The following is a 16,332-nucleotide window of genomic DNA, read 5'->3' as shown; positions in this document are numbered from 1 at the left end:
GCGGCTATATCTCTCTCGCTTTTCTCGCTGGCAAAAAAGCTTTTCGGATTTCGCGAGAATGCGAGACGCAACGTTATGTCTCGCGATTAGTTTTCACGCCCACTGTTTTCCTTGCCTATTTCATTTCATTTCTTTTTTTACGTGACGGCTCAACCAAATTTATGACGAATTTCTGCCTGGTAATTTTAATCCACGCGAAATCTGTCTCGTAAAAATATTTGCGAGAAATATTAATGCGAATTTTGCCTCGCGTGTTATTCCGCATCGTAAACCGAATAAACGTCACCGATTTCGAAATCGGATGTTGCGATGTAACGATCACTTCCAACGATTTTACGTATCTATTGATTCCCCAATTGGAATACAGTTTTGCGCCGCTCCAGCTATCTCTCGTCAAATTCTGCATTTTTTTTTTATTTCTATCTTTTTATTGTTGCGCAAAAAAACTTAATTCCTGACAAAAATTCGTTTAAATCTTCGGCCTCTGGATTCGTTTCAATCTTAATTCATTTTAAGCTACTGGGCCTGACAACGTGATATCATTATCGCTAAAATACTCGCCACAAAATTCGTCGGATCGACCGGTAAATGTATTTGTTGCAACGGTCGACACAACGACGCTTTTTATCGGCGTGGATCTTCTTCCGTGTCGCACGCACACGGGAGGAAAAGGGTTACGATTGCAATATAACCGAGCGAGCGCAATGGAGAACGGGTCGTTGCTTGGAAAATCGGTGAAGTATTAGCGTGCTCGTGTCACGCGAAGAATGAACGCCAACTATTTGTATGGCGTTTAAGAGGCTCTCGTATTCTGAGAAATGCTCTAAGGACAGAGATCGAAATATCGCGATATTTATAATAGCCTTCGTATCGATATATTTCTAATAATGGCAATATTCCATTACATTAATATACGTAACTGCCCGTCATTAAATTGTAACCTTACACATTGAACTATACAATAAATATTCTTATATTTAAAATATGAACTGAAAAACTAAATTTATATCTATACGACGTGATATCGCTCGTGATTTATATTATCTCTGGAGAACACCAACAGTTAAAAGGTCTAGAAGAGTTTTCTATCTATTTGTATTTCCTTTTGAGAATGATTTCAGTTTCCCTTTTAATTTTTGTGTAAGGATAATTTTGTTTCAATACAGATTTCATCTGGCGCCTATCTGTTATGGACGATAATAATTAAAACACGCATAGCCTCGCGTGTAAATATTTCATGCTCTTTATCGTACGAGTATTTCACGTAGTTGATACATGCAGTATCTAACAACCTATCGGACCTGATAAATAAAATGTACATACCCTTCTGTGTCAAGAAATTTCATGTTTCTTATCATAAATGCACGTATTGGTTATGATAAGATAAATTGTAAACACTCTAGTTACTCTCAGTTCCGTAAACAAACAAACAAAGAGAAGTAATTGTATCGATCCCGAGACATCTCGGAGGAAGGAAAGAGAGAGAGAAAGAGTGATGTTCGTTAAATCAGAAGGAGAATATCGGAGGAATTTGTGACACGTTTTCCGCCACGTCGAGAGGTGAGGAGATGAAGAATTCAGAGGAAAACACGTCGGCGTGTATGCCTGGCAAAGGTGCGACGAGAGGCGCGATTTATTGGATGAAATGCAAATTGAATTGTAGTTAGCGAGAGAACGCCGAGAAACGACGCGAGTAAATCGTGCCACCTTTCCCTCCTCTCCGATATCTCTCCTTTTCCGCTGTTCCTTTTCCCCACGAGGACCTCCCTCCTTCATCTCCTCTCACCGTGTTCTTTTCCCGATAATTCGCACATAAATTCACGACAAATTGAAATAAAAACTGGGTCGATCGAAATGCAATTTACCCGAATGCACACCGCGCGCGCGTCCGCGACGAGGGGGAGATCCGCCAAGATCGTTTACCGCCCGAGAGCCAATCGCGCGCGGACGCAATTTTCCCCTCCAGCTATTAATTGCCTGCTTTGCATCTATTTCTGATTTTACCGCTCGGCACCGACTCGTTACAGAATGGTCCGTAATCTCCCGCTTTTCTTTCGCGAAGGAAAATTATTCGTATCTATACCGATCGTGTTTCCGCTAAATCGTGTGTCGTACGCGCGTGCGCGATTATTTCGGAAACATTTGCATACGAAAAAATTTATCGCTCGTTTCGCAATATGCCGGTTTTTAAATATCGCATACAAATGGCGTCTTTTATGGCTACATTATAAAAAATACGCATTATAAATAAATGCAAATCGCGTAGTGTTTTTTTCGTCACGATTTGCATTCCGCGCAAAAAAAAATATAGTGATTATTTGCCGGGAAAATATTTGTAAATAAAATCAAGATTGTTTTCGAGTAGAATTTAAAGACACATATATCATTATGATATTTATATCATGGTAGTTAAATATTCCCTCGTTAAAAATTTTACACCATTGTTCTAATGCAGATCTATATTAAATATTTTATCACTAACCAAATTTATTCATATAATAAAATACATTGAAATTATTGTAAATCGTGAAAATTGTAAGCGTGTCATATAATACACACACAAATAAACATATATATAAGAATAATATTTAATCTCCAAACAATTTCTTTTAAAAGTTGCTGAAATATGAAATGTTTAATTCTAAAGTTAAATGTAATACCTTCGTGTGTACTGGAACTTGTCCAGTTCCAGCATAGCTTTTCAGTTTAATTTTTGCAAATTTGCGAATAAATATATAAATTTAATTCACCTAATAAAGCGCAAAAATTTTTCGTAAACTCTACTGTACAATTGTCATAAAAACAAACTACATGATCTTAATAATGTATGCAATATAAAGTTGCAATAAAAATTAATGTTGCTAAAAACAATATACATATATGTATTTTGTCATGCATATCGCGAGCACAATATTGTGTTACAGATCATTTTTTATTTGTATCTATTCTTTATCGGAAAAATGACATTTATTTTAAATATAAATTTGCTGGTGAGTTCAAGTAGGCGTTTTTGTGAAGTCAATAAATGAATAAAAAAAAAAAAAATAAAAAAAAAATTGCAGCAATTCGATAACAAAATCGCGGTAAGTCGGACTGAAAACGTGAATTGAATATTGCAACCATTGTTGCATACAATATTTAAAATCATTTTGAATCAATTAAAGTGCACTGTAGAGATTGAAAATCATCAGCCGCAATATATGCAAAAGCTGTGTAACGTCCAAAAAGAATTCATTTTAATCGTATCAACTGTCAATTACTTTACTTAAAGTCTAATATAAAGCGCATTTAAAATCCACGGTCCACGGCACATTCACTTAATGAGTGAACATGAAAATTCAAGCAGGATCATGTAGTAACATCGATCCGAAGCGGATATGATAAAAACCACCTGCTAATGTAATTATTATTGCGATGCGAGTGCTAATGCGAGTGCGGTGTGCCAATTATGAAATTCTGTATCTTATATTATTCGTGGAAATGTAATATTCTATTGTCTATATATATATATATATATATATATATATATATATATATATATATATATATGCGATAAAAGCATTTCTTTTTGCAAAAAGTTCGTATAAAAATTGAGAAAAGAATTCATATATAAAAGATATCAGAACTAATTTTTTGCGATGCTTAATTTCAATTTCAATAAATTGTAATTAAATTGTAAATTAAAATTTCAATTTAAAATTGTGCTATCTTTATAATTAAAAAAAAAAGATACTAAATCTATCTGCTGAAGCGCTTTTAATAATTTTGATTAATTATCGTGATTCTATTACTTATCAATATCCGTAATCCGTATAATTACTGATTTCCATATTTTTCAGATATCAACATTCTTGAATATATATGCGATTATATTATAGCTATTAATTTACACGAGTGTAGTTATATTCATTTTTAAACATAAGCGTTATCTTTAAAACGTATTAACTCGATAACACCAAACTAAAATAATAACTCTTTTATCAACAAGATATTATGTAATCAGGCTTTCATTCATCTTACTAAATCTCACGATAAAGTTGCAAATAGAATTATTACGATGCTACGGAAATAGATTTTCTCGTGTAAAGAGAGTTTCTTGTCCCTCTCAATGACAGTGATATATCGAAGTTATGACACTTGGAGCGGTAAAAGATGAAAAGTATATACGATCGAATTCGTTTGATAAGATGTGTTTAGCCATCATAAGCACGATAATCGGTTAATCTCAATCACTACAAACCGCGTATTTGCGTGATGCCGCTGGCATCTTCACGCTCCACATGTCGAAGGCATGCCGCGAGAATTCGCGGACCAAACGGAAACGCACGGATTCAAGCGTACATTCGGAGATCGATATGTCGCATTCCGTTCTAATAACATCGATGGTGTACCGACAGTCCTTCCGACCGATGCTTATTAAGGACCGTTACTCATTAAGGACCGTTTGCGATAGATGCGGCGACATATTTCGTTAAAATATTAATTAATATCGATGACTTACACGACGTGAGGTTCTTCATGACGAAGAAATATATTATTCATAAACGAACGATTGCATAACTATATGATTTAATATGATTATTATTAACTTATAACTAATATGATTTATTTGAAATAAATTTCTTTCGCGCATCTCTAAGATCTTTCGCTTACCTTGATTTTAGGTACGATGAGCACACATTTCAGTAAAACATCAATTCACTCCGTTCTGTAAACAAAAAAGACAAAATAGTAAATACTATAGTACTATGGAAAATTATACGATTTAAATTATTTTTTCAACTTTTAGTCCTTCCCATAGCAAACAAATTGAGAAGTACCCGCACGTGGATTAATTTATCTCGTGCATAATGTCGTTAAAGATTATCCGTACAAAAAAAATTGATATAATGGTAAAAATATGTATGTGATTCGTTTTTAAGCGCTCTGCAAGAAATGACACTTTAACATTTAAATTGCGCAATCAGTGACAATATCGCCGGACGAATCAAAAGCACAATAAGTGACGATGGATGCCAGATGCTGCATTGCATAATAAGAAGAGCATCTTTGCTCAACCGAAAGGAACCAAGGACCCGGAATTTTCGATCTAATTTCACTAGAAAGCAAGCTGCGACATTTCAATTAGCAAATTCTTGCTAATCAACTCGAATTAACGAATTCTTGCACGCAATACCTAGCACCAAATGTCGCCCAATGCTCGACTGAGCTGCTTGCAATATATTTTAATTAATCAACTGTATTTCTCTCTCTCTCTATCTGCACATCAAATAGTAAAAACCTAATTTTTTTAATTTTGATTTTCGATCTACTAAAATATTAATATAAATAAATAACTTTTAAGATAGATTTAGTAGATGTTTCAAATAATTAATTATATAAAAAAGTAATTCAAAAATTTAAATATAAACGACATTCTTAAGCATAGTTTAAATGCCTAAATCGTAATAAACTATTCAAAGCTTTAAATGCAATATATGTGTAACAGCAGTAAACTTAGAATATTAATCATGCAAACTTGATATTTCAGGAGGAATATCATGTTAATTATGTTCCTATTTGAATATGCTGCTGTAATGAATTCTCCGTATGCAAATCCACCAGACAGATAATGCTTACTAATCAACGATATGACTACATTAAAATTGTATAATTCATTGTATACTTTATTATATAACATTCATTTTGTATTCACCATCATCATGAACATTAGTTCGAATACTCTTAAAAATTTTTTCACGCGCAAATCAATTTATTGTAAAACCAATGTATATTTTCAAAAAGTATCGAAGCCCCATTATCTCGAAAGCATCAACCTTCATCGCGATTATTTTCGAAAACCGCGCTGGTACGGTAAAATTCCGTGGAAAAAAGCTTCGAGGTCGAGAAAGAGAACGTGCGCTGTATAAAGTTAAAAGAGTTTCGTATGCATGCCTGATGGCTCGTTGAAATGGAACCTTCGATGTAATACAATCGTTGTGTTTGCGCTTAGAGTTCCGCGTTCGATTCCCGTATATACCCTTTTGTCGCCTGTTCACCCGTGTTCTCTTCAACGTCTCCTCATCCGTACTTCAATATCCACACGATTGCGAAAACGGATCGTGAGATTGAGAGCAAAACTTTTTAACTACTTTTGGCGTACGTCGTGCTTTTCATAGGCAATAGAGTGGGAACGAAACACAAGGAGAAGAAAGATGAGAAGAAGAGAAAAGAAGAGGAAGAAAGAAAGAAAGAAAGAAGAAAAAGTGGAAGCAAGAGAGGTCGACCTAAACTCATGACCCTCATCCTGAAGCGAAGGGTAATAGCATCTCTTCTGCCAAAGTATAAGGATGAGAAGCAACACGACGTCAAAATGCCTTCTAATCGCATACCGTTCTCTCTCCGTGGGAGCGCCCAATCCCACGACTTGCAAGACCTTAATATTCTAAAAAATAATTTAATGGTCATCTGCCTAGGGGCTTAAGAAATTTTGCAAGCGCGAGAATAGAATGGAAACAAATTCTGTCAAATTTCATAACGTCGGAGTATGCTCGAATCATAATAATAGCTTTAAACCTGAATATATATAGTATCGAGAATATTCTCATTATCTGTCTTCTTCCACCGTCACATAAATATTTACAAACTTGTTTATATCTTGTTTTATTTTAACTACAATATAATATTGTTGTATTTTTCATAGCGAAATAATACTTGCTTTTATTTTTATTTAATATTTTAAGCCGCGACTATTTAAATGTTCATTTAAATAGTCGCGGCTTAAAATATTAAATAAAAATAAAAGCAAGTATTATTTCGCTATGAAAAATACAACAATATTATATTGTAGTTAAAATAAAATCATGTTATATTGAGATAATATCGTATTATCAACGTGAATATTAAATTAATTTTGTTACAGACAATGCGACATATATAATATTGATCATCGGACGTGCACAGAATTGTCAGTCTATTAATAATCAGTGTAGACATATTATCAATGAACTAGGTGGTTACCGTCGTGCGTGCGTATGACAATCCATCTATTCAATCCATGAGAATGTTCGTTCAAAGTAACGGGTCGTGTGCGTTGTGTACTTGAAATTTTTTTAGGGTCAACTAACGTCAGTTTGTTCTGACAGATGACATCTCCGTTATCGACGCCATTGTAACACGCTTCATTTTCTGAATCTCTCTCTCTCTCTCTCTCTCTCTCTCTCTCTCTAGCGATATATCGCACGCAAGCGGAAGACTGTCAATTCAGTCAATACCGGCCGTGCACAACATACGCATTACTTAATCTAGCAACATGTCCCCGTGCGTGAGGGTCTCTATTAAGAGCACTTGATGATGCAGCCAAATTTGCGCATAACAACTTTTTTGTAAATATATTGCAATCGTGTCAATTATAGATATAACTGAAGTATAAAAAAATTTCGAAATATATTTTATTGTTTAATAAAAAAAAATCTATCGAAAAAATTTGAAAAATTCGTCGAATTTAAATCTGTAGCGCTTGATATATTTAATGAGGAAATATTTAATATATGTGTAAAAATCCATATACATATTGTACATTATTTTATACCATTTCTCATCACATGTTTGTTTTTCCTTCTTTTTAAATTAAAAAAAAACCTCTGAACTCGGATAAATTGATCTTGTCGGTCAGAAAGTTGAGACTTTACTTACTGTCTCTTGTAAGTGCAGCGTATGGATCACGAAGTCTTGTAGCGCGTTCGTGAGCACGAAGGGTCAGTAGCCTCGGGCATGTTTGTAGCGAACGACTCCGTGGCCTCGCAAACTGGTTTAGCAAAAGTCAAGATCTAGATCGCGACCTTCTTACAACCGTTCACGACTTTACGCGAGCTCGGTCGGCATCTTAATACGAGTAACGAACGAAGTGCTATTAACGGCGATACAAGGAGAGTGGGAATGTTTTGTTCCCTATATCAACAAATGTTTAATACTAACGAACACACCGAAAGCCGTACAACTTTGTAAACAACGATGACGAGCTTGTATTTGATTTTCGTCATCATATGTATGTATCGTGAGGATAAATAAATATAAACACGCGATTAACTGAAAATATAAGCATAGAATTTACTTCGATTAAATTCTATTTATATAATGATTGAATTTTGATATATATACATATGTTAATCGCAAATAATTTACATCAAATGCAGAAGACTAAACAAAATATATTAATCTAAATTAATATGTTATCAAATTAATCTTCGTCATTCATCTTGCATCGCTGTTAATTTTCAAATAATTATGATTTTTAATGATGCTTAATAGGCTTAAAGGAGTTACCGTTAATGATTCCGTTGCTGTTCACAATATCGTTACAACATTCACGAAAACAGCTGATTAGCAATATACTTCTGTCTTTTGGCATATTTTCTCTCTCTTTTTAAAATTATTTTTCGTTAAAATACATATATTTCACTTGTGTCAATATGCCTTTAAATCAATCAATCAATTATTACAGGTATATAATATTTCAAACTCCCTCTCCCTCTCTCTCTCTCTCTCTCTCTCTCTCTCTCTCTCTCTCTTTCAGGCATGAGAAAACAAGTCGTTAAGATATTTCGTGATTTATAAGTTAATAATCAATTACAAACTATTAACTACAACGTAAATCAATCAGCCGAGCTATGTCCCTGTAAATGATACGATGCATTTTATCGCGACAAACAACTTATACTTCGAATAGTAATAGCGCATTATGTTTGTTAGTCGCACCGCGTTAGCGACATTTACGACTTCCGCGCGACACTTCCGTCGTAAAATACGACCGCCAAGTTACACCTGTGTTCGACAAACCGTTCTAATTACTCTTTACATTAATACGTTAATATCAACGGCCTGCCGCATGCGTGACAAACAACGCGTCAAGTCTTTGCGGCAATTCAATTCGCAGCCATGTCCTTCACTACGCGTCGCAAAAAAAATTCGCATCGTTACGCGCGTGTTTGACATTTTTGACGAACATCCGCCGCACGATTAAGCAGCATGACCGTAAATTAGCGATATAAAGTCGCGCTCTGCACGCAATTCTTTCGTACCGAATATTGTTATGACTATGTAATGGGATCAACATTTTAAATAACGCTGATTTTCGTTAACACGTTAATCACAAATCTCCTCTTTCTAATTCCTCTGTGATTGTTAAATAGCAGCCAATACTATAACCAAAATTTAAAAATACTGACATACTGTTTAAATATTAATATATGTATAAAACGCTAAAAAGATCAATTTCCAATATTCTTCAAAATAAATTCTTAAAAATTATCAAATTTTTCATATTGCTAGAATAGACTGGGCTCTTAAGATCATATAAATTTATGGGCAATAAAATACAGAAAAAAAAGATACAATTCTATGGGACGTTGATTCTGAGGAGCACGTTTCACATATGCAAGCGCAATTGCGTCTCGATCGCAACAATTCGCTTTCATCTACCCGCGACGAAGTTACTCGTCTACGAAGTTGTTCACAAAGACGGTTAATTCTTCAGATTTCCTCGCCAGCGAGATTATAAGAGCCGCGCGCTTGTCGCATTGTCATTTTATCCGCGCAACAACATCGCATGTCTGCCCGACACGATCCTTTCATTTCCGCCTCGTTGATGAGATGACCTGGCAGATGAGCGGTACGAGGGAGGAATCCCAGCGGATATATAATGCGCCGTGACGTTTCACGGATATTCCCGCTACGTGAAAGCGCGAGGAAAGGACGAGGAACAGGAATGGGAAAGGGACTCGGGAGTGAAAGTCCAAGAAAATGCTCGCATCGTCGCCGAGCAAGAGCGCGCAGTTAAGAAGTTTCTTTCGGAGCTTTTTCTACGATTCCGCGAAAGTAAGGGCGCGGGGAGGGGTTGCGGCCCTTTCGGTAATCCTACTTAGGAACTCGGATAATGCCGCAGCTATGAATAACGGTGGGATTACGCGGCAAAAGTCGGCAAATGTCTTCTTTCGCGCGATGCCGAAGCCGCGGGCCAGTCAAAACTTTCGAATCTTCGTATCATCCGCTATTTGACTTTCTCTATTGCACTATCAGACTGCACTGAATATAAAACTTATTGTTAGTATAACTGGATAGAAGGATGTCACACATAATTAGCGATAATAAGCAATTATCATATATTTAGATTGCGTTGTTTTTTTTTTATGATTCTGTAAATTTTGTAAGTAAATTGAAAAAATTATTTTTCGTCAAAATATATCTTTCAATTGTATTAATGTCTTCGTGAATTAATGTGTAAAAACAAATCCAAAAAACAAAATCCATTAATGACACATTATACACTTACAACAGTATTTAATTTCTATGCAAAAACACTTCTATATTTGAAAATGTTTATTGGAAATTATTTATACGTAAAAATCGAAATAAAAAAGAAAAAATCAGATAATCATCAAATAAATCATTAGGGTTTCGTTAAACTAAAAAAAAAAAGATCATTACAGTTTTGTTATATTTAACAAAAGCGCGAAAAAATATAATTACATTTACAATACATTTTGTTAACTTTTCATTTTTATTTATTATTACCTAAGTTTTTTTCAATACGAGTATTTCAACACACTATCTTAAAAATGTATCACAATTTACATTCCATATTTATTCAAGTTTACATTTAGGAATGTGATACTATGTATATTCGAATGATACTTGACTAGACATGTCACTTTATTATTTAATTGACAATACCGGAAAATTGATTATATCGCTATTTCGGATCCGCTTTAAAAGATAACATTCTTAAATAATTTGTCTGAAAAACTGTTTTTATCGATTACAGAAAAATATGTCACTGCGTTTATAACAAAAATTTCTATTTAGATATATTTCCTTATTGTAACTTTTTTCATTTGCTCTCTTCGCTATTTATAATTTCTATATCGTTTTTTTATTAAAGCATTGTGATTCTACATATAATTAAAAGTAGAATTAATACCCTATTATTATAAATTACAGTAAACCTAAGCAGTATTTTATAATTTACGTGTTATGAATAGATAAACTTCTTTCGATCACAGTTGCAAATGTTTTTTCTGTATGTGTAACTGACAATAAAATATAAAATGACAGAATATTCGAAAATCACTAAAAATCATTGCATGTTGATGCAATAATTAATATACCGTCGCCTTTTATAAATCAATACATAATATTCGAAAAACCGTATATCTAACGCATTTATATTATAAAATGAAATGTAAAAATATGTTTATTACATCAATCATAGCACAATGGTTGAATTACAAAGTTATTCAAAAAATTTATCATTTAACTTTTATTCTACATCAAATTTGGTTGGAGTTGGAAATTTAATAATAAATAATTCAGATAATCAAGTATCATTTTTAACTACCATCCAAGATTATATAATTAAGAAAAGATAAAAAATAATTCTTTCAATACAGAAAACGGCAAAAGTTGAGTAGAAATGAAAGATATCAATTTATATTCAGAAACAAGATTTAATTTAATAAGTAAGAGCTTTAATTAATTTTAATTTGCATACTTTGCACACCTATTACCCTTACATGAAAGATAAAAAAGTGCTAAGTAGATAGTAATATTCTATTCTAAATAAAATAAATTAATTAGATATTCTATTTGACATAAAATAAAGTAACTTTTAAATTAACAAACATTCTTGTTTGTTTCAGAGAAAATTTATAAATTTTAAATAAACTTGTATTTTTATTTAAATTCTTTTTTCTTCAAATTTTATAAAAATTTTATAAAAGTGTGCTATAATATTTATTTAATATATAAAACTTGGTTTTACGAAAAATAGAAAAAATTTTTCGACATTTATCCTCAGCATAAAAAGGATATAAAATAACAAATATTTTTATATCGATTAGTTCCATCTTGTAAATAACTTTTAGTGAATTCGGTCTCTCGGTTCAGAGAGGACAGGTTCTTCCCTACCGGACGACCTTGTGCCACAAAAGACGAAAAATACCTATCTACTGACGAGAAATCCACTTTTGAAATGGCGCCATGATACCACGATCACGAACGACTACGTATCTATGCTCTTAAATTACGAGTCACTGTGCTAACACTCGTCCGTCGTGTTATCGTCGAGAGAGAAAAAGAGAAAGAGATCGTATTGCTAGTATTATCATACATATCCCACGCTCAGTAAAAACGGTTTACTTTCGCTTTCGGCGATATAATGAACTCTCCACCATCTACGATTAAACTGCAGTTCATATAGACTGACGTTGCTGAATCGATATATAAGTTGGCTCGGCCAACATCAATGTAAGACGCCGTTTTTTCATTTCTTTTTACCGTATATATTGACTAATGAAACGCGATAATTGCTCTTACAGCGTAACTAGATGAGTATTCGACGAGTCAATGAGCTAACAACGACCCCGACAACCGACCTGCGCGCTCTAAGGGCGCTTTTTATCACCGGTGAGTCAGCGTTTGAAGACGTCGTCTCGAGGGTGAGATGGTGCCATTCTTCACATTTAAGAGGATTAGCAGAGTCTGCTTATGACTAAGACAGCCTCGCACTTAGTCCTTGCCCCCCGACGCGCGATCACGCCAAATTAATTAAATTTTAGACGTGTAAAGAACATAAAAGTGAATTATTTCCATGACAAATGCCTGAAATCGAGCAAATCTGTAGTTAACATTCATCTTATAGTCGCACAAAAATTTTTAAATTTATCTTCTCAATTTTCTGATAAATCAACAAAATTTGTAAAAAAAAGTATTTAAAAAAAAAAGATCTTATCTAAATATTTCTATGTTAAAAAAGACACATCTCTCATTATTTCAATAATTAAATATATTCAAAATTCTCAGCATCTCACGAATATAATAACCTTCTAAAATTTCCTCTTATCATTAGATATTTTATAGAATGTTTTTTTTCCATAGCTTCGTGAAAATACTAACGAATCGAACAATCATTAAACGACATTGGCGTACAGTAATATCGGTGATAACGTTTAAAAGGTAATTTGTCGAGAAAATCGTGAGAAGAAAACGGAACATTGTCTCGGCCACCTAAAAAGCGTCGTTCACAATGTCAAGCATTAATTGGAAATGCAGATAGCCGAAGAATGCAGAAAGAGCAGGTATCAAAAGCTTCGAGACGACGCGACAGAAGAAAAGTGACTTTTATTAGCAAGCAAATGAGAATTTGGATCGTGAACGCATTCAACAAACACGAATACAAGGTCTTATGTAGCATAATGTTTTCTGTAACAGAGATTTGAATTGACGCTACCTTTTAAATGTCATCTATTATCAGAGCCTACACCAATCCAGTGTGTCTATAAAGCGTGTAGCAATAAATTTATAATCAAAGATATTATTTTGCGAGCCTCTTTCCCTTCTCTTTCTCTCATACACGACGATCCAAAATAATCATCGTGTTACCTTTCCAAATGTTTGCCTTTCGCCGATGCGCGGGAGAGAAATTGAAACTGCCTCCGGGTTAACAGCGTTAGATTAATTTTATCGTGGACAGTTGAGCCATCTTGCAAGTATATAGTTAGCGAGCGTGACAAGTCTATTTTCATTCTATAATAATACAGCGGTTAATCGCATCGCCCATCGTTAAAAAGATCGCGAACAATTCCCGCACGCGAGCTTCCGGCGTAGTCCAAAGATACCAAGCGTCCCCGATTTCTTTTCGCGAAATCTTTTCCCATTTCCTCCCCTCCCCCCCGGCTTTGTCCCGCTTTGTCTACACGCACAAAGGGGTAGGTTAGGCGTGTAAACGCGCGGCCTAACGACGTGCATGATATCGCGCGAATCTCCACATCCGCCGTATGTTTCTATGTACTTGTGTATCTGCGTATATGTGTAAGTACGTATTCGCGCGAGAGGCAACAGCAGTGCACCTGAATACACCTGCATGTATATCTGTATACGCGCGGTCGTCTAGACGATAGACCCATTGTCTCAGAACACGCGCATCCATCGCACCACGAAATTGAAATTACATAGACAAACGTCATCAAAGTGCACTGTCACGCTCGACTATCCCTACACACATACATATATTATGTGGCTAAATAATTTAACTAGTTCGCGGAACAAATAAGAAAGACAAAACAAAATAAAATGAGAAAAAAAACTGTGAAAAGCGCGAGCTGGATTAAATGCATGGATTTTATTGAGTTTCTGCTCAGCAATGTCAAATGATAGTATATGTAATTAATATTGCAATATATAGTAAATCAAAGTTATGGAAAATCAGGAGCATTTGGAAAGCACCTGTTATTAAAAAGCTTTCTCTTCATGTAAGCACTCTGTTTTAGATTCAAATTTCTTGTTAATTAAATTAAATTATTTTGAAATTGCATGTAATATAAAAGATTGGACAAAAATCACATGTCAATATATGTCAAACTTTGTGTTGTTTATATAATCCTGTGTATTTTTTAAAATAAATTTCCGAACACGCAATAACTCAAAACGATATACTAATTACCTTTCAACACGCAAATATAAGCAAATATATAAGCGAATCAAGCATTATGTTGGTTGCTTTGTTGCTTGGTAAATTCTCTTGCTTGATAGATGCATAAATTAATTAAGAAAATGAATAAAATGCCGAGCTGTCATTTCACAGTAAGCTTAAAAAATAATTAAAGATTCACAACAAAATGTGTCATTAATTAAACGGAGTGCATGATTATTACTATTTGGCATCCAATTTTATAAATCAAGCCCAAGTTTTAATAAAAATATTTCATTTTAGCTAATTCACAATTCCCAGCAACAAACGAGAGAAAAACGCGTCGAATACTAAATAACAAGATAAATGTCATCCAACCAAAAGTTGTTTTATTATGCGGCTAAGTAATTTAACTAAAACTAACCTGAGAGAGAATACGAATAAACTGAGGAAACCAGTCGTCTATTCACCAAGAGACTGTAGCACAAAATGATATACAATGTCGTATATTTAGCTGAGAACATTAACAACGAATTATACGATAAATAATACATATATGACCGAGTACAAATACCTGGAATTATTATGTTAAAACGCTTTTTTAGTTGTTAATGATGACATGTATGAGAGAGAAGATAGCATAATCAATAGAAATAAATAAAATAAAATAATCTTAAAAATCTAAAAAAAAAAAATAAAAAAAGATAGAAATATTATCTACGCTTATCATGCCTTTGTCAAAACTCTCGTGACAAATAAATCGACGCAGAATTAATAATAACGCGCAAAAGATCTCCTTTCAATCGAGAGTGAAACCGTCTGCGACCGTGAGAGCCGACTCGTTAACAAGTTTCCGATCGACAATCGACTTCCCGATCCGGCGCAGCTCTCATTTCGCGCACCTCAAGATAATTTCACACGGGCATCCGCGATTGGCCGCGAAAGTTTCCGCAGTGCGACAAATGCAATGACACCTTTGCGTCGTATCGATACGCGCGCGCGCGTTTGTCCATCGTCCTCCGAAAGTGTAAGTGACGCCGCTAGTCAATGCTTGGCCAATCGCCCCTCACGCACAATACATTCGTCGTCGTAATCAGAAATAAAAACGGAGAAGCGACGAAGCGGAATGAAGAGAAGCACGAAACTTTGATGTATCCTGTGCTAGATCGCGCTTCGAACAATGAGTAATTGTGACTGAGATAAAAGCGGTCCGATGATAACGGCGGACGGAATATGAGCAGTCGTCGCTGTTAACGGCTCGCGATAATACCAAGATGATGGCAGAACTCCGCCGCAACGATTTTCTCCGAAAAGGCTATAATTCGTGCCGAAGAGCTGGAGAGTTAGCATAAATCGATAACGAGGGTACGCGAATAATCTTATTTTCTTTTCCGCTGTGACTTCCAGCGCGAGATCATCCCCCCTCTCCCCCGTTCTCGGAAAATATCGCGTTCGGAAATCCGCTAGGAAAATCCGTCCATTAAGATCTCGCGAGCAATCTTCAACACAAGTGTTCTGTGACTCAGCGTCTTGTAGAGCTCGCTTCCAGGCTATTACAAGCTACGCTGAAGGAAACAGTAGTAATAATCTACGCTCGGACGGACAATGGCACCATGGGAAATGCAGCTGCATCGGCTTGCGAGACAATAATTCCCCGCGAAACACAAGTGCGTCCCTTCCGTCATCAAGAAGAGAAGAAACCCCCTTGTTTTCTCAAGGAATTCGACATAATAAAAAAATTGCGAGGATTCTTGTACGTTCTAACAATAAATGTTCTCTTGAAATCTTCACAATATCGAAATGCGATATATATGTATGATACATGATATATATGTATATACATACACTATATATGTATAAGATTCTTAAACAACGTTTCTCCTTAAAAA

The 16,332-nt window shown here is 34.7% G+C and overlaps 1 protein-coding gene across 4 annotated transcripts in view; it reads right to left on the bottom strand.

Annotated features, from left to right (window-relative positions):
* The window catches only part of LOC126857267 (putative polypeptide N-acetylgalactosaminyltransferase 9), a 188,151-nt gene that overhangs the window by 90,641 nt on the left and 81,178 nt on the right, over window positions 1-16,332 (bottom strand). For 3 of the 4 annotated variants that reach the window (XM_050606505.1, XM_050606508.1, XM_050606506.1), the window contains one exon: window positions 4,654-4,708. The gene's annotated coding sequence lies outside the window, so the exon portion shown is untranslated. Of the gene's footprint in view, window positions 1-4,653; window positions 4,709-7,674; window positions 7,867-16,332 lie in introns of those variants that run through there. The other variant, XM_050606507.1, reaches the window with a different exon arrangement.

This window comes from Cataglyphis hispanica, chromosome 21 (assembly GCF_021464435.1).
Source record: "Cataglyphis hispanica isolate Lineage 1 chromosome 21, ULB_Chis1_1.0, whole genome shotgun sequence".
NCBI lineage: Eukaryota > Metazoa > Arthropoda > Insecta > Hymenoptera > Formicidae > Cataglyphis > Cataglyphis hispanica.
Note: the sequence above shows the minus strand (reverse complement) of the source record. Positions and strands in the feature narration are given on the sequence as shown.